Genomic DNA, 27,971 nt, shown 5'->3' on the forward strand with positions numbered 1-27,971 from the left:
CATATCTATTGTGGACAGATGCAGATGGGAAAATCCTATATGGTCCACATATATCCTTCTGCTTAAAGGTTAGAAATGAAACTGTGTTTCCTAAAGGGCAATGTCCTGTTGTTACAGAGTGGTGCTGAAGCTAGAATGATTACAGTAGTAATTACCTGCGTGCCACCCAGCATGGGGCAGATCTCTCCCTGCAACAAGTTCAGATGTAGTTTGTTGTTCACGTACTTCAGCATAAATGCATGACTTAATAGCCAACACTTTATGTCCTTTATAAGGGTAATAGCTTTACTGGAGTAGGTAGGAAGAATTCACATGTACACTGTAATCCTAAATTGACTGAACTGCATGTTCTTACATAGAGTCAGCCCAAGGATGAATTTGATATACGCACACTTTATATTTCCTTAATGGTTTTAAGTGATGACCACTATAGGAAATTTCTCGTGCCATTGCAGGTGATCATTAAACATACATAATAGCCCTATTAAATGTTTATGGATAACTCCAGTGTCTTGGCCAAAAAAAAAATCTGTGTCCGAAGGTACATTTGTGCACAGAATGGCTGCTTTGCTTAAAGGTGTCCCTTTACTTGACATTACTTCGTAAAGCCCTTTGAGATAACCATGGTGCGAGAGATGTTTTAGAAAAACACAATTTTATTTCTTCTCTGCTTTAGCCCTAAGCAGTTCAGTGTTATTTGAACATCAGGAACAGCACTTCTTTACAACTTCAAAGTCAGATTCTAATCTCAAATTGGCAGTACGCCTCGAGATTAAAAAAATCTGCCCACAACTGGAAGAAATGGATGTTTTCAGCAGAGAGAAGTGCAATAGGAAGTAACAACATGACACTCCAATATCACTCAATTAGGAGGTATATTAAGGTTACGCGAAGGTGCCTGATGAGAATGCTCTTGCAGGAAACATTTTGAACTCTGAGAAAAGCACTAGGAGAAGGATGACACCATTAAGCTCGAGAGCAGCTCTGAAGCTGTTATTAACCTGGGGGAAGGGGGAGATCCCTCCCGGCTGACCTTCTGAGTGTAAACCTCCGTGTCAGGCATTCAGAAACCATGAAGCCCAGGTGACGTCTCCTATTTTCAAAATGCAGTCCTGCAAAGAGGAAAATGCAAATAGATGTCTGGGATCTTTTATTGCCTACCAGTTGTGGCTACTGTCTCTTCAGGAACACAGCAAGGGATTTCTTCTCAGTGAGAAAGGAGAGCATCTCCGTGGTGGAGCCAGCCTAAGCCATGGAAACCGCGCAGCACCTACAGATGTTTGGGGTCCTGCTGGTGCAGGCAGCAGCTTGGGGTGGGTTCAATAGGGTTTCTCAGTGAATTCACATTCACACTGTCCCTGTTCACTTGGAGGACAGCAGGGATCCCTCTATGTGTGTTTGGGATGATCATTTCAGAGTGTGACCAACTCCATGCCGCAACAAGTACTTCCCTCCTAATACTATGAAAGTACCTGCTGCTCTAATTCCACTTTTTTTTTTCCACACTCCCCTATTTAATGAACAGACAAACGCACTTGTGATAAGCCTTTTACTGCAACACCAGACAGAGACATCTCCTCAGGAACAGACGATGATTTTGCGCCAGCCTTTCCAGCCGGCTGCTATGCACCTGTCCCGTAGGACCAGACGCAGTGGGGGTCCTATGGGAGGATAATAGGGGACCGGTGGGGGACCAGGGGTCCGGTGGGGGACCGGTGGGGGTCCCTTCACCCTCTTCTACCGAGAAAAGCCACCGAGGGGCTCCCCTGGCCGGTGCCCGCCCGGGGAAGGCAGCGCTGAGGCGGCGGCCGCCCGCCCTCACCTCAGGGCTCGCCTCAGGGGCGCCGCGCCATGAGGGGAGCGGGACGAAGCTGGGGGGACAGCGGGAGCCTCGGCGGGCGGCAGAGGGCGCCCCGAATTCCGCCAGAGAGGGGCCGGGAGGAGCCTCCGGCTCGGCTCGGCCGAGGAGGGAGGGAGGAAAGGAGGAGAAGGAGGAGGAGGAGGAGGAGGAGGGAGCTGCCACGTCCTCTGCGCCGAGCGGCGCCAGCCCCGCGCCTCACTCAGCCCCACGTGTGGCGGAGCGGGGGAAGTTGCGGCGGGGAGCCCGGACTCTGCCCCTCGCTGGCCGCCTGTCCCTGCTCTCAGGAGGGCGCAGCTCCGAGTAAGGACTCGCGGCTGTCCCGGGGAGGAGATGGAGGGGAGGGAAGGGAGAGCTGAGTGGGGAGCGGTCGGGGCTCCGGGAGCCCGCTCCGGGATCCTCCCGGGGGGAGTCGCTGAGCTGAGGGGCTCCGGGCCGGTTGGCTTGCCGAGGACTTCCAGGGGGGCTCCGAGTGCTCCAGGGAGGTTAAAAGCGGAAAGTTTTGAAGTGAGGGGAAGCAGGGAGCCGGCCCCGGGAAGGAGGGACCCGGCTGTGAGGCGCCGGGGACGGCCCGGCCCCGCCGGGGTTGAACGGCGACCCTGCTGGAGGGGGGATCCGTGAGGAAAATAACTCTTGGAAATGTGGAAAAAAACTCCTCAAAAGGCTCGAAACTTCCGCATCTGGAGTCTATTTCTTTAATTTCGCTTCCTCATTCGCGAGCGTGTGTGAGGAAGGACCAAGACCTGTGTTTAAGCAGCCGGCCGAGAGGGGAAGTAAGCTCAGGAAAGCATTAAAAGGTGACCCAGGGGAAAGAAAAATACGATAATCCCTTCTGAATGCAAATATGCTGCTTTTACCCCTTCCTTAAGCGCATTGGATTCATTTGTTCGTGTGTTGTCCCTGCCGTGTGCTGCCGTGAGTTCAATTTGTAGCCTTTTTCGGGTCTCTGTACAGTTGGGTACCTTAAAAAACAATTTACTTTCCGCTGTGTTTCTAAAGCCGTTATGCTTCACACCTTTTAAGACGGTAGGGAAAATAAATGTTGTCATGGTATGGAGATTTCCATATTTCCATTCCGTGGTCCTGCCCCAAATTTGTGTCAGGTTTTTGTGGGCTCGAGCAGTGCCCTGGCTGCGCTGGGGCCTCCTGGGGATTTTCGTGATCCTCTCAATTTGGAAAACCTGATTGTGTGTTATTTTTAGGTCTGATGAAATTGTCTCCTTTAAATGAAACAAATGTCTTGTAGTAATTCCCTGATACCCTGTTAAAAAAAAAAAGTTTCTAATTAGTGCATTTTTAATAACTTTATCTCTCTTCTAACTGCCTTTAGTGGCCTATTTATGCCACGCAGACCTCCTTGACTGAAGTTAAGAAGAAAGCAGGTTTTAGACTGTTCTTAAGCTCTGTAGTTGGAAATTTCACTCATCTTTGTCAGATAAATGAACAGCTCGTTGTTATAGCAATTTTAGCTGTTACTTTCCCTCATGATATGCAGGAAATGTAGAAGGGACATTTACCAACAGGGATTTGGAGTGTGGTTGTCAAATACTTTTTATAACGTAGGAAATTCTAGGAACTACCTGTTTCTTTAGTGCTCTTTCCAGCAGGGACTCGCAAAACTGTTATCTTCTGCTCCTCAAGGGTTTTGGCGAAGCTGTTGACTGCAAATGCAGGGTGATACAGAAGAGCATGGACAGCACTGATACAGACAGAGGTAAAAATGAGCCTTTTACAGAGCTCTGGGCATCTTCAGAGGCTGCCAGGGTGGCTGTCAGAAAGCCCTGTTTTTAAGGAGTCCTTAGCAGAACAACCTCCTGGGGTGTGACCAGTGCTTGCAGGCCAGCAGGACTGTCCCTGTTTTGCCCCGTGAGAGGTAGTGGACACAAACTGAAGCCCAGGAGGTTCTGGTTCCATATGAGGGGCACTTCTGTACTGTGAGGTGACAGAGCACTGGCACAGGGTGCCCAGAGAGGTTGTGGGGTCTCCTTCTCTGGAGATATCCCAAACCTGCCAGGCTGCTATCCTGCACAACGTGCTCTAGGTGATCCTGCTCAGCAGGGGTTGGACTGGGTGATCTCCAGAGGCCCCTTCCAACCTCGGCTGTTCTGTGACTCTGCAAATGACTTTGCCTGAGACAAGATCTTAGCAGTGGCAGCGTGCCTGTGGAAGAGCTCCTGGGCTGTGAGGTGATCCCAGAGCACTGGGCTTGAGTGGGGGTTGTGCTGTGTGAGGCAGCTGCCCTCAGTCACATTCCTAGCTGCTCTTTTGGAGGTGTGCACAGCAACAGGTGAGAGAGTAGACGATCTCCTGGTCACTGCCTTATCAGTATGCTAGCAAAATTTTATATATATACTTAAACTAATTATGTTTTTCCATGCATTAAATAGGCAGTGAAGTGCTTTTGCATATCTATACAATATACATGCTAATTAGGTGGTATGAGCTGTCTTAGGGGATGGTCGATAGACTCCACAGTAGATCTTTTGGCTGTGGCGCTTAATGTGTAAGATAACAGTTTATTTGTTCATTTTTGTTACAAAGTTTTCTTCTCCCTCATCTTTCTCTCTCGTGTGTTACTTTGAAGCCCAACGAGACTGGGCCCTGTGCTGTGTGCCTTACCTAGAAGCAGTGCTGTAGAGAAGCTGAAAAGGGAGAGTTTTCTCCACGAAGAGTCGCAGGAGACCTGCCCTGGTTCAGCAGGTAGCAGTGCTGTCATGGGGACTGCACTTAAAGGAAGATTAATTTATCTTTTACAGTGGTATCAGGGCTTGAGAGAACTGAGCACGAATTCTCTCTGCTGAATTGGCTGGGTTTGCTTTTACTCTTACAGCTGTGTGTCCCAGCTACTCCCGAAGAGTCTGAGCTCTTCGAGAATGGATCTGGCATTTCTTGATTCAGCTATTAGGTCTGTGTGCTCTGGAGCAAAATGATCTGTCTGTCTCCCTGCTAGTTACCCCATGCACTGCAAGAAGTATCTGTGGATTCATTGATGTCCTGTTGTCCCATAGCGATTTGTGTTGCGTGCAGATCTGAGCTGCTCTATTTTTTTTGTGATAATTGTTTGCTTTCTGACAGCATGGAAAGATTTCTGTAATGTCTAGCAAAGAGATCTTGGTTGTTGTCTTCTCAGGAGATCTCCTGGTGTTAATTGGGTTCTTTAACCAGGTGGCTTTTTTTTTTTTTTTTTTTTTTTTTTTTTTTACAAAATAAGAGGCCTCTCTGATTGTTATGTTTCTGAACATCCTCTTCCCCCCCCGCCCCCCAAATTATTATTATTATTTTAATAACTATTGCAATATCAGCTTTCTTGTAAGTGCTGAGAAGTTACCTTCCTTTCAGCCCATGTGGGAAGGAGTTGTGTTGACAGATGTGAGCTCTGTGAGGATTTGCTGAGCTCTTAATCCTGTTTGTGGCTAATAACCACGCTAATGTGGAAGGGCATCTTTCAGTGTATAAAGGTCTTGACTGCTGCTACCTTGGGGAAAGGTGCTGTTAAAATCCTGTAAGTGTCTTAGCAGGAATGGCAGTCCCAGAGGTTGTCGGTGTAAACCTCTGCAACAGTGCAGGCCTCCACCCCTACCTTTTTATTTTTTATTTTATTTTTTTGTGACAGAGAATTTTACTTGTTAAGACAAAGCCTGAAATAATTGCTGTAGGCAGTAGAGGAAGGAGGCTCTGCACACTGGATGTGGCAGACAGCCAGAGATGGATATTTGTGAGCCCTTTAGGCACACGTGTATCTTGAGGGGATGAGAATGTGTGATAATATTCTCTTTGTTGTCTTTTGCCCTACCCTTGGTTTGGTCTCAGGGTTTTTTATTCTTCTCCATCCTGCTCTGTTTGATTTCTTGCACAGTGTTTTCAGTTGCAAAGAAGTTGGTCGCTTCTTTCTCCCTTTAAAAGGTGAGCTCTTTGCTTTTAGATGTCAACGTGACTGGAAGTTTCTGGCCACCTGTTATCATTAGAAATCTTGGAGAATTTCTTGAAGCACAGGGCATGCCCTGATTGAATTGTTCTGTGTTAAAGTTCTGAAGGGCTAAGCATAATTTTAAGTATATTAGCAACTTGGCAGAAGCTTCCCTGCCTGGTCCATCAGTATGCTGGTTGAAACCCAAGCTAAATAAATACTCTGCACTGATAGCATGTTCCCTGCAATTCTGTGTGAGAGCAGAAGACACCACTGTCCACCCTGTGTAATTATTACGTGCTGTTAAAGCACCTTTACTGGGGCCAAAGGAGTTTTGTGTAGTTAACTGGTGATGCTCCTAGGGGCCGAAAGGCTTTCGAGCAAAGTAACCTTTTCCTTGTTGCTAATTTGCAATATTAAAGACACGTGCAAGATAATGAGTGACTTTAGTTCTCTGCTGAAACCAAATGGTTGATGAAACCAGGACTAGGTGCATACATGGAAGACCAAGGGTGATTTGTGGCACTGCTCTACAATGTGTGAGAAGCTCATTTTTTTGGTTTCTTTTGAGTAGAGGTAGCTAACAGTGCCAAAAATACCTTTATTTTTGCCTTTATATCAAGCACTCACTATAATAGCTGCAAGGGAAGGCTTCTGTGACCGTAATGTATTCCTTCTCTAACCGGCTTATAAAAATTGGACAAAATAATAGGGAGACTCAGTGGAAGTGTCAATCTTGAGGAGCTCTCCTTTTCTTTAAACAGGTGGTAATGATAATGCTGGGCTTTTCTCCATCCTTCACAGCTGCCTGTGGACTTCCTGAGGTGAAGGGGTTTAAGAAAGGGCTCTGCATGCAGGTAGAGTGAGCGGGCTCTGGCCCACTCAGGTGGGTATTGGCTACTAGAGAATTATGGCAGAAGGTGAGGAGACAAAAGCCCAAGGTTTTGTGAAGTGGCCAAACCTGTGGTGGAAGAAATGCTGAAACTCATTATCAGACTCATCAGTGCTTGGGAGCTGGGCTGGAACGTTAACCCGGGACTATTGCCTTAAGCCTCAGTGCCAGCTAGCCTCTTATCTGCTCCCTTTCACAATTTTTAGTTTATCTCCTGTTTGGATTGCACATGTTTGCCATTAGACTTTTTTCTAATGATCCTTTTCTTTGCACTCCAGTTATCTCTGTATTTCTTCCCTTTTTACCCCCAGCTGTTTTTTTGTCACTTTGTCTAATATTTTTGTCGTATCGTTAGATTTTTTTTCCCTCCCTCTGTGTCTCCCTCCCACAATGTTGTTTACATTGGTTCTTCCTTTACTTTCATCTTCTTATATTTTTATCCTTTTAACTCTCATCCTTAGAGGAGCCAGTTTTACTTTTGGAGACCAGCCCTTTTGTATTGATTGCCAGCTGCTTTTATTGCAACTAATTTGCATTCTCTGCTCTCATTGTGCTAGACAGAGGACTAGTGATTTTGAGTAGAGCTCTTTCCCCAAAGGCTTTGCTCAGAAATTGTCTCAGTATTTCACAAAAAGAGTGGAAAATAAAGAGCAGCATCAGTGCAAAAGCTGCTTCTGCCTAAACCAACATGTTTGTGCCTTTGTCACATGAAGAGCAGAAATGTGGCCGGCCCTGCTGCAGGCACGAGTAACTTCTCCAGGCTGAAGTGAGCTGGAGGCGTGGAGGAGTGCAGATTGCTGGAGCATTGGATTTACAACTACATGGGCATCCCTTGGACTTGGCACTAGGAAAACCTTAAAAAGCTTTTTAAAAAAAATTAATAAGACCCTTAAAAATAAGTCTCTTAAGAAGTGGACCCTTAAAAATGCTGATGGATCCTTAAAAATAAGACCCTTGAAGGCCTTAAAGCTCTTAAAAAAAATTAGTGCAAATATACTGTGGTTAAAGGGCTGAAGAGCTATGGCTGCGTGATGATATAATTGGGGGGAAAAAATGAAGCAGGTTAGGGTGGGCTTTAACATTCCAGATAGCACCTGCCTTCAGTTAGGCTCTCTGATAAGGGTCTAAGGGTCTTTAATAAGGCTCCCTGAGCCTTATATTGCTACCTATAAAACCCTTGTGTTCAGCCCATCTTGATGTGGGCCTTTGTACCGTGTTAGAGCTATTAGATAATCATGCCTTGGATGTACCAAACCTCGGGGTGTATTCATCTTGTGCTCAGACTGCTTTCTATTTATAAATTGGACTCGCTGCTTTTCCACTGTATGTCTTTCTTTCTTTTTTTTTGACACCTTGGCTTTGTATCCTCAGAGAGCAGTTCTCTGACCACGATACAGTGCTTCGTATCAGGCCCGGAGAGGAGGCGTGCTGTATAAATGTGTTATTAAAACTCACTGAAGCTTTTTGCCTCTAAAAAAGTTCATTTCCTAGCTTGCCTGCCTCCTAGTTGTTAGATGGCTGTAGCATCTTCTGCTTCATGTAGCGTCTTTGTGTCGTGAAAGACCTTGTGCTTGGTCTTGCTACCCAAATAAAAGGATGACAGAAATAAGGAATGGTTCAGAGGAACCTCGAGGAAAACGCTTGTAGTTGTTCATTTTTACGATCTAGAGACCTTTGCACTTACTGTACTGGGTCTCTCCACAACCCCACCCCACCTGGCACTGCAGTGCCACCTCCATAGCAGTGGGAAAGCACGGTGCTAAACTTCAGGGTAGTTTAGGACAGAAACTGCAGATCTTAAATGGCTGGAAGGGGTTAGGTGGTGATGCTGCATAGCACTACGAAAACAGGTTCACTGAATTGACACTTTAAAGGAGTGGCCTGTAGCTGCAGTATTATGATCTGTGAGGTGTGTTTGAAGGCACTGAGTTATTTGTGTGGAAGGGCCTTAGCCTGGAGGAAGGGGGTGCAGGTCAACATCTTGCCTAAACGTCTCTGTTTGGGACTGCTTCTCAGGAGCCTGGATGCAGAACTGAGATTATGTCAGTCTGCAGACCGAGCCTTAGCCAGCTTCCCTCCATTGTTCAAATCTTTCCCACAGTAGTAAGAGAAACATTGGACAGGATAGAAAACACTGTCTGTGAAAGTAAGATTTGCCCTGAAATCTGATTGCCTTGAACTACTTCTAAGATTTTTACATGTTTAAAAGTTGGAACTGGCTCACTCTTTTTTCTGTTGCTAGTTTATTTTGCATGTTAACTCATTGTACGGTAACTTCTAGCAGAAACACTTCTGCATTTTTTTTTTTCTTCCTTAATGATATAAGTTGGGGAAAAGGGACTGAAAGACTTGTATATGAGCATTTTATTTTTTGTCCACGTCTTCCAGCTGTAGCACTGCCTTCCTGAGTGGGAGAATCAGAAAGTGAGACCTTCCTGTTCTGTGTCCAGGGTAAAACGCAGAAGCCAGCAGTAGCAGTTGGAGTGAGAATCCATTTGACTTTGTGGACCCTCGCCCTTGTTAATAACAGGATGGGTTATTGCTACTGAAGGTGGTGTGGGTTTTTTTGATTTTAAAGAAAGTTATTAAATTTATTACATGTTTGAGGTGGAGCAGGGGTTGTTTCAAACACCCAAAGAAAGCTGTAGGAATAAATCCTTGCAGGAAATTCAGTCGCAGGCTGAAATATTCAAGTCAGTCTGTATTTATTAACATGAAGTTCCTCCCAGGCTAATTATCCCCCTCCCAACACCGACAGCAGGTAGCTACACGGTGCCTTGCAGACGCACCTCCACTTCTGTCTACACTCCTAAATAATTAGATAGGAGTTGGATCTTGTCTGTAAGCCTCCTAGCTTTGTTATTTCAGTGCTCAATTTAAAAAGCAGCGCTGAGAGGCTGGCCTTTTTAGCTTAGGCACAGCACTGCTCTAACAAACTGCTGCAGCTTTTGAACTGGAGCAGGTTTGCGTCAGATCTCTGAACAGGAGTGAGGAAATTTGGGACCAGACGTTCCCCACAACCGGTAAGTTTGGGAAACTGTTAGGTGGTGTTCATGGCCCTTCCTCATCCTCTGTACTTGCTCCTGAGGTGCCCAGCTGCCAATGGGAAGGTACCCGTGCACTTGATGCTTACATTTTTAATGCCTGGCTGCATTTTCTTGGCAAAGGTTGGTTTTCCAATGCCTCTCTCACATCAGTGAAAAGAACTCACTGGCCCCCAAAGCTTTTCTGCTTCATGCACTTTGACCTTTTCAATCACTTTGTGGTTTTGTAAGGATACAGCCCTGGATAATTTGCAAATCCTGTGTTGCTGAGCTAAATGACATTTAAAAATAAATTTATTTATTTATTGGGAGAAAGGTGTGTGCTTTGATGATAAATGTGTGTTTTTCTCCGTATGACTTTATCTTTGCTCTGTGCCACGCGATCGTGAAGGAGAAATTCAGCACGAAGAGGCCTTCTGACAGGTTTTGGCCTTAGCAGCCCTTAGAAGCGCAGGAGAGGAAGAATTAAGAGGAAGAGCTGCAGTGTGCAGAGTCTGAAGAATTACCATCAGTATTTCCAGTCCCCGTTTCGTGTGATGTGAGGAGAAAGTTGACTGAGGATGAAATCTGAGAGCTAGATAAGGCCCCACAAGCAGCAGAAAGCTTTCTGGGCTGTGCTCAGTCTTCTAAAATACAGTTTAAGAAACAGCCAACAAAATATGTTTTCCAGGGGCTGAAAAGATTTCTAGGTGGTGATTCCTGTTCATCTGTAAGCTTCAAATGCATTTGATAATCCCCATAAAATGTGATTCAAAAGTATTTTTAAGCTTAACCTTATTTTAATTAAAAAGAGGCATCATGGCAGGATATTCCACATTGCATGTTTGCTGAACCGCATTTGCTAGCTAGATAAATGACAGGAAATTTTTGCTCTCTGCTGTTTATTTGCTGCTGTCTTTGGTGCCAAATTTTAGTTGTTGCAGGGTTGTTTTCTTTGGGAATTGAATGGGGATGCATTTTTCGCTGAATATTTTCATTCTGGGAATGTTTTCATTTGTCGTGTGAAAATAATACGATGCTGCGTTACCAAAAATAAAGAAAAGTTAGGTTGTAGGCATGAATTGTACTGTCACCTGCTTTTTTTCATGTAATAATTTCAGTGAAGGCTGAAGTTTTGTTAGTCTTGGGGAGATACAGTTGCTTTCCAAAATAAATATTATTTGTGAAAGTTTCTTTCAAGTCATCTCCGGGAGAGTGAACAGGCGAGGTGGGGAGTATATGATGTTTCCTTTGGAACATACCTTTTCCAAATGTATTTTTAAAGGCTGCTAAAATGTTTCCTGCCTGGGAAACCAAGGAAGTCAAGGCGAGAAGGAGGGCATGGCCATGGCTGTTAACTTGAGTGCTGTGGCGTTTCTATGACTTCCATCTCCTACGCAGCTACAGGCTCTGCAGGAAGGGGATGTGCAACTTGTGCTGCAAACTTTCAGGTTTCCTTTTTCTGCGAGCACGCTGGTTTCTGGCTGAGCCACTTTGGCTGCTGGGCTGTCTCTTTTCATCTTCCACTGCCCTAGAAGTGTCGTGGTCTCCACAGGTCCTCGCCACCCTGGGTGGTTAAAGATCTCCTCCCTCCAGCCTCACGCTTCCAGCAGCGTGGTAGCATCAGCGATGTGCCAGTCCCTCTGAGTTCTGCTGCCAGTGATATTTCTTGTGAATAAAGTGTTGCTGTTATAGAATTCCAGGGAGCCCTGAATATAAATGTATCAATTATGTGTCAACACAACAGCATCTGTCGTTGAAATTGAGTATCATTTATTTGGCATCAGCATAGCGAAGATTTGGCTGGCGGCCAGGGTAAAATATTCCAGCAGCAAAAGCTGCAACGGGAGCCATCTCTGAAGTAATTCTCTGAAATTCAGGTGCTCTAACATCATCTCTTAATAAATTCGTAGACATTAGGGACCTTAAGCAAAAAGCTTTTCAGGTTTCAATTCATGTCTGGTTTTATTTCTCTTTCATGTTCAATTATTTTTTTTGTTCTTGCTTTCTGAAGAGATGCAGACGAGGTGCTGGGATGTATGCACCCTGTGATTTGAGGTCCTTCTTTTTGACTTTGCATTTCATATTCCAACGCTTGTTTATACAAAAATTCCAAGTGAATGCAATCGGTGATAGCTGCTTTGGGGAAACTGCTTAACTGCGGAAGAGGCAAGGCTTTTATGATAGGAGAGTTAGAAACGGTATCTTTTCTCCTCAAAGATTAGTAATTGTTTTTTTCATCTTGCTCTCTAATCTTGCTCGCTTTTTCTCAGACCTTACCTAACTAAGTTTCGTGTTCCCAGAGATGTGAGTGAGTCAGAAAGGTAATTTCAGAAAGTTAGGAGACCCCCAAGTCTGTTGGACACCCTATTTGTCAGGGATGCACTTGTTGTAGCTTAGTAAGCGTTTTAGGGCACCTGCAGGAAATCAGAAAGAGATCCCTTTGCTTTTATGGAGGACTCTTATCAGCCTCGGAGGAGGTAAAGAAGCAACTCTTCTGTTGAATGGAATCGCTTGTAATGGCCAGCTGTTGCCTTCTGATGTAACTGTCTTGGAAAAAAAAAGTAATATAGGAAGCTGCGATTTGTCAAGCAGAAAATGTGTCAGAAAGATTTGGAGGTCATGGGATGCCTCCGCATTCCTGCCTCGTTTCTTTTAACTGGCTGGGCTCCAACAGTCCCTGTCCCCTCACCACGTTAATGCTCTTCACTCGTGTGCTGAAGAATCTCCATTCTAGCAAAGTGTTAAGAACAATGCAGAGATAAAAGTAGTTGGCAGAAAATATGCATTGGGTTTTCAGTGCTGGGAGAAAGGCTTGTAGAATAAAGATGAGCTTTTCTTATTTATTTTTTTTATTTTTTTTTCTGTGAGGTTTGAAGTCCTGTGAAGTTCAGTTTCTCTCAGAGGGGGGAGAACACGGAAAGGGAGGGAGGTCTATGGCAGCCTCTGCATCTTAATCGAGTCGGTTTCTGTTTGGGTAGAAAAGAAATAGTAAATTTGGATTAACTCTTAACTTTGTCCTGTCAGAAGGAATCACAAGCCTGGAGTTCAGTAATGAAACCTCTTTAGGAAAATCGATGCTGCCTTATCCGAGCTCAATTTATTCAAGAGGGCAGCTCTGCTGCTGCCCTGGCAAAGCCTGGATGTAATGATTAACCTCGTTGTGACCACTCACCTGACTGCTGCCTTTCCACGCAGTATTTACGTAAGCATGAGCCGAGCTGGTAGTGGAATGCTGCAGCACAATTGTATGAGCTATTTGGGGGAAAATCTGTTTCCAAATCCTATGTGCTGCGTGCTTCAGCCCCGCTGAAAGCGAGGGAAGCCCGTTCAGAAATCCGATGCGCCGTCTGCTCTCCGGATGAGTTACAATCGCTGTCCGACGCTGTGTTCAGCAGGTATCCCCGTGAGAGCTCCCAGAAGTGTGGGGTCAGCAGCGCCGCTCGAGAGGAGGGAGAGTGTGCTCCGTGTGAGAGCTGCACAGCCTGAGGTCCAAGGTTCAAAGCAGAGTGGGGTCACGCAGTATACGGTGTGCTTGCTGCAGCTCTGATCGCCTCTGTGGCTTTCTGCAGCTTAAAACAAATCCGCAGTTCTTGTATTTACTTCCCAAAGTTCCGTTTCAGAAGTAGCTTTAGTTAATGAAGTAGCCTGTAAAGTGTAAACTGTGGTTCTCTTAAAGCAGAGAATATCAGGAGGAGTAATCCTAATGCCAGCTGTACCTAACTCCCTAAACCTGGGATCTCAGCCCACCTGGGATACGCAGATGCTCATGTCCGGGGAGAGACCTGCCTGAAACTGGTGGGTACCAACTGAGACAGGTTGCCAGACTGGAAAGGAACTCATTTTGCTTCCTTCATCTTCTTCCCACACGTGCGTGTCCAGAGGTTTATGAGCCATGCTGACTTGTTGCTACCACAATATCCCTTCTTCACCCTTAGGAACTGACACGTGCTATTTGGAAGTGCCCTCACATTAAATTTGGGGGCCTCTGAATCTGCCTTTGGCTCTGCAGCTCTCGTACCGAGGCAGTGCAGCTTTTACCCTGAGGACCAGCCCGTGTGGAGCAGCTGGCAGAGACAGTCCAGCACGTATCTAGTCAGCCCTGGAACCTTACGTAAGCTGTTCTCCATCCACTTTCCTCAAGGAGAACTTGGATGATTAATATTTACATAAAAGTGTTTGTGTTTCCACAGTGAAAGTGTCTCACTCTCAGAAGAAAAGGTGGCTTTTCCCCTGGTGGCTTGGTGTGAAAACCCTCGCAAAGGCTTTCAGCGGCGCTGCCTCCGGGACAGGCATCAGCAGAAAAAACTAGGGTCGTCTCTAATTCGGTATTTCATTTCGTGAAATTGCCTACTCAGAGAGAAATAAAACATTTACATGTATATTAACCAATGTTTGCCAGCTCCTGGAAGAAAGCCAGTTCTCCCAGGGCCAAACAAACACTGAGTGAATGAGTAATAATCTGCTATTGTCACTCCTAATTTATGGATGGGCTGATAGAGCCATGTTTGCCATTTTAAGTTGTCCTATTTGCTTGAAAGGCTCAAAATCGTGATTAGCTATCAGCCTGGAATTGTGGAGGATCCACAGCGTGCCCGTTTGTAGCTGATCTGCTGAATGTAGCTGGTGCAAAACTTCCCAACCTCCCCACGTGATAAGAAGTAATCGTGGAAGGGGATGAGAACACATGAAGGTTACAAGAGTTTGGGGGCTGTCATTTGGAAGCTGCGCCTCTTAAATGACCCTCAGGGTCCCTGTGCCTTGTTTATTTTTTGAGGAAATCTGTTTTATCTCGTTCGTGTTGGTACAAAGTTAAAAATCTGCGGATTCCCGAGATAACGGTTAGATTGAGTTTGTGTGGCTGGTAAGTAAGAAGAAGGAGAACACCATACTGAGGACTTTACAGAGATGGTTTATTGTGTCTTGGAGCCTTTTTATTTGCTTAAATTTTCAAGAAACGCAGTAAAAAAAAGTTTTGAAAACTTCATTTTACACATTTTTGCGTGCTTTCCTAAGCTAACAGCAATCTTTGCAAGATTGGGATGATCAAAAACAGCAACAAGATTTTTTTATTTTTATTTTTATGGCTGAGAAAGCTGCATGTTTTTTAAAGGGAGTGCTTAAAATCCTTCCCGTCTGAGGCCCATGTTCAATACTGCAGAGGGGCAGGTAGCACAGCATCCCTCTGGAGCAGGACCTGAGGCACAGAATCACTCCTGAGATGAAATTCTCTTCGGGCTGTCCCGTGAATGTCTGTGAGATGCCGTGGCAGGCTGCAACACCGCCCCTGAACGCATCAGCAGGAGCTGGAGGAGAATTCCAGACCTCACAGGTCAGCTGCTCCGGGAAAATCCACGCTGCGGAGATGAGACTGATAACCGGTGTCCCTTTTAATGACCTGGCTCCCATCCACGTCTTTAAGCCTTAATTGCATTTCCTTGCAGCTTTTTCCTCCGCGCGCTGGTTGGAAGCTGACCCAGCAGAGGCACCTGGGGCTGGGGCTCCCTCTGAAAGGTCAGACCCGGGGCTTAACCCTGCCCTGCAGAGCCCGAGCTGCCTCTTGGTGGTCACGGGAGCTTTGATAAGACAAGAAACTCATTTGTCTCTGATTTGAGAGGGCAGATAATACGGGATCCAAGCCCTGTGTCTGCTGGGCGATGGGCAGGCTCCTCCCAACAGCCATTCCCTGCATGCCCAGGGTTCCCAATCCACCCACGGGCCCTACAGATGTAAATTGTTGCAGGTTCAGGGGAAAACCCGAAGCGATTTGCTTGCTGAATGCCTGCCCTTGCGTTTAGCCAGAAGATACCCTACGAAATGTGGCTGAGGTGAGCGAGGAAACAAAGCGAGCTGCGTTTTTGAGAGCAGGTCAGTTGGTTGCTGATAAAAATGAGAAGAAAAAAAGCCAAAAACAACACACACAACAAAACCAAAACCCACAAACCCTACCGCATGGAGGAGTTTCTTGAAATTACTCCAACACAGGGAACTCCTGAGATGAATCTGCATCAATCTCCAGGAAGAAAGACAGAAAGATGCCTGCTCAGGTCTCAGCAGCAGTGGGTGCCTGCGGTATTATAAATAGAAAGCAACACAAATTGAGGTGCTTATTCAATTTGCCTTTATGATGCTTTGAAGAGTTGTAACGGAACAGAAAAACCACTGCAGGAGCTGGCTTAGGAGGGTGCCTTAAATACCTGCACTGCCAAAGAAACCCGAACAAGTTAGAATAATGGATAGGCTTGTTCAGGAGAGGTTATCTAGCAGCGATTTGTCCCTACCATGGAGAGGGTGACTGAGAGCTTTGGAGGGATGTGACCGAGCAGTGAAGGGCTTAATTTTTTGGACGGTTTTAGCGTGGTGTTGAGTTTTAATGCATTTTCCAGGAGGTTGCACCGTAATCCCTTCTAGAGCTTATGCCGCTCAAGTTTTTCCTTGTTTCCCTTTTCCCCTTTCCCCTAGCTGACCAAAATTAATTCTGTGGGAAGCGTTCACGCTTGGGAAACAGACGGGTTCAGAATGTTTGCTGCCTTTTTGGATAAGGCTTTGGTGAGGGTTATATGGCATTCAGAGCTTTCTAAAGCTGTTGAAACCCTGTAGGGTCTCCCCAGCGAGGTGGCTGAGCAGAGCAGCTAGGAAAGCAAACCAGCTCAGAGCAGCGGGCTGGACTGGCAGAGAAGCCATTAAAAATGAATCAAAACCTGTCTTTTTTTTTTTTTTTTTTTTTCTTTCTTTAATGAGATGCTCAAATTGATTTAATTTGGCAGGGAGCGCACTGGGAAACTGCAGCGTGGGAAACTCAGACCGCACGTTTGGGAGCCGTGAGCTGGCCTGTGTGAGGTGCTGGGTGCTGCTGCCCCTGGGGGGGTGAGGTGTGCTGTGGGGCGGTGTCACAGATCTCCTTGGGTCCTGCACCCTCCAAAGCAGCTTGTGTGCCACACCAACCCCTTGACGTGACCTAGCTGTGGTTAGCAGCTCTGGAACAGGAAAGTTTGGGTCTGCTCAGCGGGGAAAAAAGCCGGGACGCTGCGCTGGGGGCACTGGGGGTGACTTTGAGAGCACTGAGAACACAGCAGAGCACTTGAAAAACAACCCAAATGGAAAGGAATAAATGTGAAGGGAGCGAATGAACGCTGTTAGGTAGGGAATGTCATGTTTTGGTCTGGGGAAGTGCTTTAGAAGATCTCTCGTAATTTGTGGTGGCTGAATTCTGGTGTGGAATCAATGGCTGCTTGCTGAGCACTGACAGCAACTTGTGAGGTCCCTTCCTTTGACTACCTGCGCTTGCTGGTAATGGACTGCCATTATACACACAGCTCCACGCCGTTTGCTTCTGTCTTGAGTTGTCCTGAGTGTCCTGAGCAGACGGAAAGCCCTGGCAGAGGGCACAGCCAGCGGTGGTGCCAGAGCAAAACTGCTGAGGCAAAACCAGGCTGGTGTCCGGGGGCTGCCTCTGCTGGGAAACTCCCTTTGCTTCCAGCACGCGAAACTTTTTGTTCATCCATCTCTTTTTAATTAATTTATTTTTTTTTTAGGTCTTAATTAAACTTTCTGCATTGGAATTAGTTTGCATTAATGTCACACTGTCTTGTTATGTGCAAATTGACAGACACTAACAGGGATTTGATCAGCCTAATCCAGCTGTATGTAATTATGTGCCTTCTCCTTAAATAATTGCAAGCAGAGTCTATCAATCACGGCAGGGAAGCCTGCTGCGTTATTATAATGTGGGATTGTTTAGTGAAATGCAATAAGGCTGCAGGTTTAAGCTGGGAAGTAAACAGAATGAGGTTTTAATGAGAGCAGTGATAGGAAGACCAAACTCCCCAGCCATCCTGTGTTGCAAGTCTCAGTCCTCATCTTCCCGTCCCCCCAAAGGTGTCCTGATTGCGTTGTTGTCGCAATGTTTGAGCACACTGCTGTGATTTGAAAGGAGCCTGGGGAGGCTGTCAGAGGAGTTCCAGCCTCACCCATGGTGCTGTATTAATGCAAGGTGGGTTTTGTTTCACTCACTGATAACTCGATTACCCAGATCAACCAAGGGAGCGCAGAAGGCAGCAGAGGTGGAAGTGAACTCAGCCACACCACAGCAAAGCAAAACGCTGTGAGGCGCTTGCCCTGCTTGGAAAACGAGGAGCTGAGGGAGGCTCCTTTCCTGCGGAGATGGGAAAGAGGTTCGCCTATCACACACCCTTCAGTTTGGATTGACTTCTGTGTTAGTTCCTCTGTCCCGTCCTGCAGCCCTCCCCTGGCATGTGCATGAGAAGGGAGAGACAGGCCCGGTGCCAGCAGCCTTTCCTCAGCCTCCTACTGCAAACCCAGCTGTGCCAAGAAAAGCTTGAAAAACCAGAACTTCAAACAAGCCCCGAAACGAGTGAGTTTGAGATCACAACCCCTTGTTCGACTGCATCCCGTTCCAGGACACTTCGTACATCAGCAAACTTCACTGTCAGGGCAGAGCTGTCCGTTTTGCCCTGCAGGACTGGCTCGGGAAGCTTTCAGGAGCCCAGATACACAGCAATTTTGATTTCTGTTATCGTGGAGAGTTCGTAACGTGAGCCAGAAGAGGGAGATTTCCCTTTGTGCCTTCCAAGGAGGCTGCTTCACAAGAAATCTGAGTCCAGCATTCACAGAGTGTCGTTGTTTATAGATGTTGTCCTGGTGTCTCTCAGCTTTCCTCCTCTGTTGGTCAGTCTCCATCGTTCCAGCAGCCCCGCTGTCACCCAGGCTCATCCCTTGCCTTTGGGTTTTCGTGCTTTTAGGCTCCACAATCCATTCTTGCTATGGGCACGGATTTTTTTCCCTGCCAAGTTTTAGTCAGGACTGACTCTTTAGTGCCAAAGTTTTGATGACAGTGGAGTTATAACGAAAAGCAGCGACAGTCCCTCAGCTCCCGTGTTTGCACTACAAAACCCTAACGTCAGCCTTCAGTCTTGCAGGCATTCGGCCTCACTCTTGTCTGGAAGGTAAAAAATGAGAATTTCCCATTTAGGATTTAGGGTTTCCCATCGCCAGCGCAGAGGGTGAGTGCTGCTGGGGTGGCAGCTCGGTTTGTGGTGCTGAGGTAGCCACGAAGTGAACCTGGGAAAGCAGCACATGAATTTTAAGGAATGTGACACCGGCGGCTATTGGGTTTATTTAACGTGGCTATTTAGAAGCAGTTTGGATTTCCATAAACGCAGCGGACAGATAAATGTCTCGCCTCCGCCGGATTTTTGTCAGGAACAGCTGAGAAAGCAAGTTTGCAAGAAAGCTGCTGAGCAAACACGTGGTGTGAGGTCGTGTGCTGGGTGCTGTGGGTTGCTGCCCCTCTGGGCAAGATCATCCGTGGCTGTAGATGCGGAGAATGGCCAGCTTTTTTTTTTCCAGCCCGGCCTTGGGAACCGAAATCAGGCAGTGACAAAAATTGCATGTTTATTTTCCTTGTGTTTTCGGTAAATATGATTCCTGCTTCTTCACCAGACTGCCTCTTGCAGAGGCTGTCTTGATACCGAGTCTTTATTATCCGCATGGACAAATCTTGGTTATTTGTCCCTCTGTTTGCAGAGCAAAAGGTCTCGCCTCTTTATTTTTTACTCAGTTCTCTGCTGTTTCTTTGCCATATTCAGGGCAGATCGGATTGCTCTGCACTGGATGCATGAGCCTAAAATGCCATCACCTCGTCTCTCTTCAACAATTCCCCCCCAGATGCAGAAATCCGCGGCTTTTTGTTTCTAATACAGACTGCTTGCTGCCTCCCAGTCCTCGGGATCGTGAAAATCGTATGGAAACAGCTTTTTGTTTTGACGGCCTCGCACTCCCTGGCTTCCTGGCAGTGCTCAGTGATGGCTTTCATTTCCCAAATGCTGTGAGGAGTTTGGAGACTCTCAGAGCTCCATTTGCAGTAAATGTGATGTTGCAGTAATGATGGGGTGACGCAGATTTAGGGCTGTAATTTGGCAAAAAAAAAAAAAAAAAAAAAAAAAAGAAAAAAGAAAAAACCACAACCAAAAACTCACCCCCCCACTTTCACTAAAAAATAATGTTAAACCGACTTCAAGCAGCATCTTAATAGTTCTGTATCATCATGTGCGTAATTAAAAGCTTTTGCCCTGGAAGAGGGGGTTGTTTTGACTTGTTAATCATAATTCTTTGCTGCAGTGAAGTCGGCTGAGGTAGGTTTGTACGGTATTAAGGAGCGGCTTCACGCCGTGCTGCGAAAATCCATTTCTCACAGAGCCAAAATCTTTCTCTTAATGCTTTTCTTCACTTTTAGCGCTCCGAAGTCGTGACAAGTAGCGTCACCGAAACATGAAGATCTCAAATTTAGCACTGCCAGTATTATCTTCGGCTGCTCGCCGGCTCTGCCGCGTAACTTCTGTCTGGGAGCAGCGGGCACGGTGACCCAGAGCATCCCATAGAGCAGGAGCCAAAGTTCCCCGTGTCGCGGTGAGCTCTTCCCACACTCCTTCCGCACTCAGTTGCCTTTGTTTCAGCAGGGGGACAGCTCGTACACGTTAAAAGTTTATTTTTTGAGCAGATAATGGTTGTTTCTCCACGTTAATGGTCCCCCGGAGCTGCGTGTCAGCGCCAGAAGGAGCTGTCCTGCAGCTGGAATTGCTCGCTTCATCCCGAGGCTGCTGGAAGTGGGTTTGGGGGAGGAGGGAGGGAGGGTGTGATGGGGATTAAAGCCTTACGTTAATCTTCTGGGCAAGCCCGCTCATTAGGGTTCAGCTGTTTCAGTCAAATTGACAGATCTCTGCTCCATCCATCTCTGTCACCCACACAAAGGGCTGCACAGAACATTTTGCTCCTTCGGAGCCTGTCAAATAATAAAGATTTTAAAACTTATTTTACACCGAGTGTTTAAAAAGCAGTGTGATTGCACTTGGACATGGCTGGGAATGTAGCTGGACAGTAAGTGCTGCAGTTGGATAAAAAATGCTAGAATCATGCTTGTTTCTTTTTTATTTCCCCCCTCAGAGTCAGGTTTGCAGGAGCGTGAGGTGCCTGGTGTCAGACAAAAAACTCAGGAGCAGTTTTGGCTTCTGACTGCAGGAGCTGGGCGTTAGCAGGTCTGAGCTCTTCTGCAAGTCCCGTAGGGCACCCAGGTCGTGACCATCTGAAGGAATGCAGGGGAGATGCAAGGATTCGCATTTTTCTCTCACATCTGTGAAAACCGAAACACGGGAAAAGCAAGTGGTGGAGCTGGACCTTGGCCTGGCTGGTCAGAAGGGCTGTGTGCAGACCCGAGGTCTCTGGAGACCCCATCTAGAGCTCCGTGCACACGTGTTGCTGTTTGTAAATCTGTCCCGAGCTCCTGCTGAAATACATTTTAAAATTCCTGTTTCGCTGCATCTCTTAAACTGGCCAAATCACATTAGAAATCGGTGACCTTGCCGGTGCTGTCATCGCAATGGCCAGACCTGAGAGCTGCAGGAAAGCAAATCCCCCGGCCAAAACGTGGTATTTCACCTCGAGGCGAAATCAGCTGTGGAGTAAATCTGTGCTCCGTGGGGCAGCCCGAAACAAGCCTTGCTTATACTAAATTTTACCCGGGGCTTAGATAACAACGCCGCACACAGTTCAGTCATTTAAAAAAAAATAAATAAATCGCCTGTGTGGTTTCAAAGGCAGGAAATAAAGTGGGGTCTAAGCAGCAGCCAGACGTTAATGAAGGCGGAACCATGACGCTGTTATCCCTGCCAAGCTGCCGGCCGCAGGCACCCTGAGGTGGCCGGTCCCCGTGTCACGATTCCTTCAGCTGCCACCTCCTCATGGTGGTGGCCTCTTCCCATCCCCGGGGCTCTGCTCCTGTTCCAGCCCCCTTGCAGGGCGCTGCAGGGCCCTGAAGTCACAAGCCTGGCAACAGAAACAAGGAACACGACGATAGGTTTGTGGGTTTGGCTTCTTCCTCTTGACTTGCTTTCGGTTCTGGTGTGTCCTGGTGACTGGGACCTACGGGTTTTTGGGGCTTTTTGACGCTGCAGTAAGGCAAAGAGCGTTGTCTACTTACATATCTTGTGTCCTTTTTCCCTCCCATTGGCAAGCAATTTGGATCCAGCGCATTCTCCTGGTCTCCTGTTCTGTTGTTTGTTTGTTTGTAATGGCTCATTACGAACATACGTGGCCCTAGGGGGAAATTTAAATGATAAAAATTAATTCTTGTCGGGTTGTTTGTTTGAATTTCAAGACGATTTGCTGTCCCAGATATGTTACAGTGTCGGGAGCAGGATCCTGGGGCCAGGTTAATCCAAAGTGGCTCACAAACGCCTGTAATTCGGGATTTGGAGAGAAATTATTCAGCTTAATGCGGTTAATACACTCACACTGTAACAGCAGTGAGAATAAGTTCCTCAGATGTCTAGACGTGTGATTACACCAAGAGCCGATAAACGAAATCTGCCGGAGCTGGCTCTGCCTTTCCTGGTGCCCAGAGCAGCCACGTGAGGAGCTTCTACCTGCAGATCACTGCTGGCCAGGGTTCATCTCACAACAACAGGAGGCAGCGGATTGCCAGAAATTCAGGTTGGAAGATTGTTGATGTGTGTTGCAGGCTGTCAGTCCCTGTAGGTTTTACCACGGCCTCTCCCCTGCTTAACCACATTTGAGTTGCCTTAAGGTGTTGCCAAATGCTTCAGCATCGCTTTGAGTAACTTCAGCGAGCCTACTGACTTGTGCTGTTTGGGCTGCAGAGCCAACCTCAAAGCCTGTTCAGAGTCACTTCACCCAGAAGTTAGAAAGAAAAGTGTTTTTACATGTAGAAAGCAGTTTGGATGATGGGCAGGGGGGACTGTAATCACACTGGCTAGACTTCGAGCCAGAACAGGAAAGCTGTGAGTTGCTATTACGTTGAAGACCAACATTTTCAGGTTTGTCTTCACTGCTTGAGCTTTCCAGGTTTTGTTCTGCTTGAAACCTGAGTTCTTCAGGGTCAAGTTGGAGCACCGCAGTATGAGAGAGAAGAGGCAGCCTCTGAAATGGCTGCTCCAAGCAGCTGCACCCAGTCACTGCTTGCCAGTCACAAGAGGAAGGTGAAATTAAAGACAGAGTGTTGTGGGCTGCAGGTATTCCACTTCTGCGGGACTCTGTTAATCTTTTCTGTTGGTATTCCTGCAAATGTCCCAGCTGAGGGAGTCACTGACCAGCAAAAGCAGTGGCTGACCCAGTTTGGTGTTCATTTCCAGCCCTGGAGGTGGTCGAGGAGTTCCTAGAGAATGGGAGGCAGCCTCAGGGGGATGCTACAGTGTGTGACTGCACTTGGAGTGGAAAGAAGACTCTCAGCTTCTGTTTGAGGAGACAAGGCAAGTTTCTAGCTCTCCTGCAGAGTGAGAACGCTGGCCACTGAGCTTGGAAATGTTTGCACAAGGCTGGAGTACACCGAGGCCATCGCTTTCTCATCACCCTTTTGAGAGCAGCTTGATCGGAGAGATTTTAAATAGGCAGCGATAACTAGGTTATTAATTACAGCCCTCCTGATGCTATATTATCTCCTTCCCCTCCTTGTCCGAGTTTGGCCTTCCCAGTGGGTGAGCAGGGTGATTCCTGGCCCATGAAGCCTACGTGTGGCTGATGAGAGGCCTGGAAGTGGATGAGGACGGCCGTGGCCCTTACTCTGCACCACACGGGCTGCAAACTTTCATTTTATGCAGCTGAACAGTTTGTAAGCACTGCAGGAACACGCCTGCACGTACCCGTACAGCGTCCTGGACCTTTCCTGTGGGCAAGTGTTAACTCCTGCAGAAACCACGCGGGCTCCTAGAGGCAGCAGGAGCCTGGCAGCAGCTCACAGAGCCTGGCGGCCTCCTTTCTGCAGTTCAGGTAGGATGAACCCCGAGGCTCATCTGGCTAAAATCTCTAGGCTGGTTTCTCTGCAAGGCCACCTCTGCTGGTAGCAAAGCCAAATAGCCCGGTCTGCTGGCAGCGTGTTTGAAGATGGGTGCCAGATTGCCAAACTGGAGAGCACCAGCTTGCAGCTCAAGTGGCGCTGACATTTGCAGGGAGGCTTCATGTTCCAAGCCATCAGATGCTAGCTGGGGTATGTAATTAACTCGGTATCATTCTGCTTCACAATGAAATATTCAAAAGAGGCTTGATGTTTCTACTGCCTGGGTAGCAAGTGATGCTGTGTAGAGCAAAGCATACGTTTATTGTTCAAGAGATTGGTTTCATGGCAACTCCTGTTTGTTACTATGGCACGTGGAAAGTCCCAAAGGATTTCACTGTCCATCACTTCTTGGGTCTTGTGAGTAATCCAGACACAAAGCCCGCTGACGTGCACTAACAGTAGAGACAGAAAACAATATGAAAATACCTGAAATGCATCTCTAGTTATCCCAAGGGATAAACGTAAAGCTCTGTTTTGCATAGTAGTTCCTCCAGAGTTCGGTAACAAAGCTTGTGACCAGAGTAGGAGGAAAATGGAAACTGGAGGAGAAAAACAGAGGTTTGTTTTTCCCCAGAGGAAAGCTAACAGTGAGTTGGAGAAGTGATTAACAAAACAAAAAACCAGCCTCCCCCCAAAACACAGATTGCAGCAGTTGCAATACCAAAGATTTTCTCCTGAATCAATAAGAGAGATGAGGATTTGACGAAAGGAACAGGTAATGGTGAGAAATCAGGTAGTCCTGTTTGATTGAACAGACTGGAACAGGGTGTGATGTATTTGCTCCATCCCGTTCCTATTTGCCTCCTCATTATGAAGTTCACTGATGGCTTCTGGTCTCTAAATACATTCTGCATTTCAGTTCCAATGCTGCAGCTGGCAGAAGAAAGACTTTCTAAGACTTTCTAAGGCTTGAACTTTGTCTCCTCTTTGGAGAAGCATCCCAGCCAGCCAAATTTCCCTTTTATGCTTTATCAACACTGAAAGGAACCGCTTGACTCGGAGGCCAAGTTGAATTTATGGAGTTTAAGATCGGAAGAAGCTGGCAAGGCGTGCACATGGGATGCAGAAGGAGTGACCCCAGGTGCCCATGGGTCCTTCATGCTGGACTTGTTCCTCTGGATGGCACCCAGGGAGGAGCTCAGACAGACAGACAGACAGACAGATCTGTTGGTTTGCTGGCGGGTTCCCAATGCCATGGGACCGTTCTGCCAGCCTGGTTGCTTCCGTGGCTTTGGGTTGGCGGAGCTGTCCCGCATCGTACCCGAACTGAGGAAACATCCCACCAACCGACTGGGTGAGATTCACAACAGGCAGCTGGCTGCGAGGAGAAGGGATGGGTGAAAGGACGAAAGCCCTTCTGCAGCGGCACCTCGCTGATAGGTGGGGATTCTCCTTTTGGACGTGGGCTTTTTAGTCTGGCTTTGCTTCTGTCGTCAGGCTGACGAACAAGGCTGAGCAATAACACCAGCAGGAAGAATCTCACTTTCAGTGAAAAGCACTTTTTTTTTTTTTTTAAGGTAGTCATAAGACAACTTGTAACGTTGACCAGAGATGATACATCAAGAAGTCGTGGCCATGGTGAGCTGCGAGCACGTTGCAGCTTTGCTTGTTGCTCTCATCACCTGCAGCAGCACGCTAACATCAGCCTTGTGCTGTGATAGAAAAGAGAGGAAGGAAAGAGGCAGTTGCAGTCACCCACTAATTTCGTCAGATGTTTAATTCCCGGTACGTTGAGTGATGGAAAACCATTAGTTCCTATTCAGTTGAACCAAAAATTAACTGCTCAGCACCAGTAACTGTTCCACCCCAATTTGTGCTCAGGATACAAGTGCCCTGCGTGCAGCAGGGATGTGGCAAGGAGGAACAGAGCCAGCCTGTGGCCCTCTCCCTCCCCCAGCCCAGGCAGTGGCTTACACAGCTGCAGGCAGTGTTGGGGGAGAGAAAAACTTCCCTGCGCCCTTGGGTTCTGTAACACAAGCACCTCCTAATTCTTCTTTCAGGAAGGCTTCACGTGGTGCGGTGTTTTTGTTCATCCTGCCTGATAGATCCTTCTGCTTTTATAAACCAGTGTGGTTGATGCTCCAGAGCAACCAGCTTATTAATGACTGCTTGTCTAAGACAGCGATTTGTCAGCAGGCTGATTATCACTTAGGATGCTCTTTTTTTTCTTTTTTTTTTTTTTCTTTTCTTTTTTTTTTTTTTTTTTTTCTCCATAGAAAAATGACAGCTGTAAGGAGAGGGAGAGCACTGAGTCATGTTATGGTTTAGGCTGTGTTCTGTAAGTTAAGCAGCTCCTTCCCCACGTCCCTTCCTGTTCGAGTACCCTTTATTCCCATAAATACCAGGTGTGGATGATAAATGCTTAATGCTTTTCCTTATGACAGGCTGCCTGCTCGCCCTTCCTGGTTCTGCAGATTTGTGGGGAGCCACAGACCTTTGGTTGGGAGCCTGCTGCTCTTACAAGAAGGGGCAGCTGGTGCTCTGTGTTGACGCAAGACTAATTCATGTTGTTTTCATTAAGTCTTTAGCTGTGTTATCTTGTTTGCCTGGGAGGATGAAATGTATGGTGCTGGGCTTTGTTTCCAGCTTAATACAGGGTGAGTTCAGTGCTCCTGGGCGAATGGACTCATCACGATGAGCTGATGTAGTTTATCCTGGGGAAAGTGTTGCTGGACATCGAGGCCCTGGAACGTGCCCAGAGCAGGGCTACGAAGCTGATGAAGGGCCTGGAGCACAAGTCCTGTGAGGAGCTGAGGGAACTGGGGGTGTTTGGGCTGGAGAAGAGGAGGCTCAGGGCAGACCTCATTGCTCTCTGCAACCACCTGAAAGGAAGCCGTGGGGAGCTGGGGGTCGGCCTCTTCTCACAGATAACCAGTGCTAGGACCAGAGGGAATGGCCTCAAGTTGCACCAGGGGAGGTTCAGGTTGGAAATGAGGAGACATTTCTGCTCAGAAAGAGCAGTCAGGCACTGGGACGGGTTGCCCAGGGAGGTGGTGGAGTCACTGTCCCTGGGGGTGTTCAAGGAGAGTTTGGACATGGTGCTTGGGGACATGGTTCAGTGGGTGATATTGGTAATAGGGTGATGGTTGGACCAGATGGTGTTGGAGGTCTCTTCCAGCCTTAATGATTCTGTGATTCTACAATGAAGTGAACGAACACGCTGCCATTCAGTTTCATTCAAAAAAGACGAGTGGATATTGATGCCAGTTAGGGAAAAGCTTTACCAAGTGAAGCTGGAAATAGTTTTAATAACTGCATTATATATGTAGATTTTGCTCAGAAGACTTGCACTTTTCCCCCTTCTCTTGCAGTTTCTCGTACAGCCAGCCAGTTGAAGGAGACGGAAGATTTCAGCCCCCTGCTTCGAGAGACCTTGGCCCATCTTCTGCAGCTCAACTCCCCTCACTCCTCCGCTTTGGCAACCGAAAGATCCTCAGAGGAAAATGAGGCAGCTAAGAGGGAAGCCCAAAAAAGAGACCTCCAAAGACAAAAAGGAGAGGAAACAGGCGATGCAGGAGGCCCGGCAACAGATCACCACCGTAGTGCTTCCCACGCTGGCCGTCGTAGTACTGCTGATTGTGGTGTTTGTTTATGTCGCAACTCGCCCAAATACGACTGAATGATGCAGTGTTGCAGACTTTCTACCTTCGGGGTATTCATGCTTTTATCAAGAGCCAAAAGAAACTCTCTGCCACTCCTGATACTTTACAAAAGAACTTGCTGGTGTCTTCGGTCTTTTCTCTTGGTTAGGGTTCCACAGTTTCACTTTAGGAATGTAACATAAAACGTATTAGTGAATGTGCCAGTACGTTTTATGGTCCAGTTCATGTGCCTTTCAGATTTTTAAAATGGTGTTTTTCTTAAATCTGTTTGAAGTTCTATATTGTAAGAGGAAATTCTGTTCTGCTATAAATTTGTAAAGAAATCAGCGTTCAGCTTTTATCACTGCTATGGATAATGTTGCTCCCATGAGCTCTTGTCTGTCTATTTCAGAACTTCCAAAGAAGTACATTTCTTCTTTGTACTTAATGTCATATGAAATGCTTTGATTCAGAAAGGATATATTTATTTTTTGAATAAAAGAGAGAAGTCTTACTTGGAATGTTATTTTGCAAAAAAAAAAAAAAAAAAGTGGCTTAATTGTGAAAGCCTACACTGTGTAATATTTTTTTTCATTAAACACTATATAGTTCACTCAAAAATAATTTCTTTTTTCGCAACGAGATGAGAACATGCAAAGTGAATACTTCAGGATCCACCAGATGCAGGAATATCAGAAAGGTTGGAAAAACAGATTTTCTACCATTTCTGCCATTTATGGTGAAATCACGAGTACCTACATAAACACAGAGAGTTGTTTATATGAATGTTAAATATTTAAATCCATAAAGTGGCAATAAAAGGTGGTTTTGGATACAGCCCTT

At 46.7% G+C, this 27,971-nt stretch overlaps 1 long non-coding RNA gene and 1 other non-coding gene across 3 annotated transcripts; both read left to right on the forward strand.

The window, feature by feature from the left end:
* Window positions 1–813: 813 nt before the first annotated feature.
* LOC101800550 (uncharacterized) lies at window positions 814–27,965 on the forward strand. The gene is made up of 2 exons (XR_011806543.1): window positions 814–2,161; window positions 26,859–27,965. It is a non-coding gene; the product is annotated as an uncharacterized protein (transcript).
* On the forward strand, window positions 2,649–19,888 carry LOC140001355 (uncharacterized). Of its 2 annotated transcripts, XR_011806545.1 has the most exons (4): window positions 2,649–2,773; window positions 3,500–3,572; window positions 10,093–13,794; window positions 13,874–19,888. It is a non-coding gene; the product is annotated as an uncharacterized lncRNA (long non-coding RNA). The 2 variants fall into 2 exon arrangements; XR_011806544.1 differs by lacking the exons at window positions 2,649–2,773; window positions 3,500–3,572 and adding an exon at window positions 5,171–9,680 and having other exon boundaries at window positions 13,874–19,886.
* Window positions 27,966–27,971: the final 6 nt, after the last annotated feature.

Source organism: Anas platyrhynchos, chromosome 1 (assembly GCF_047663525.1).
Source record: "Anas platyrhynchos isolate ZD024472 breed Pekin duck chromosome 1, IASCAAS_PekinDuck_T2T, whole genome shotgun sequence".
Classification (NCBI taxonomy): domain Eukaryota; kingdom Metazoa; phylum Chordata; class Aves; order Anseriformes; family Anatidae; genus Anas; species Anas platyrhynchos.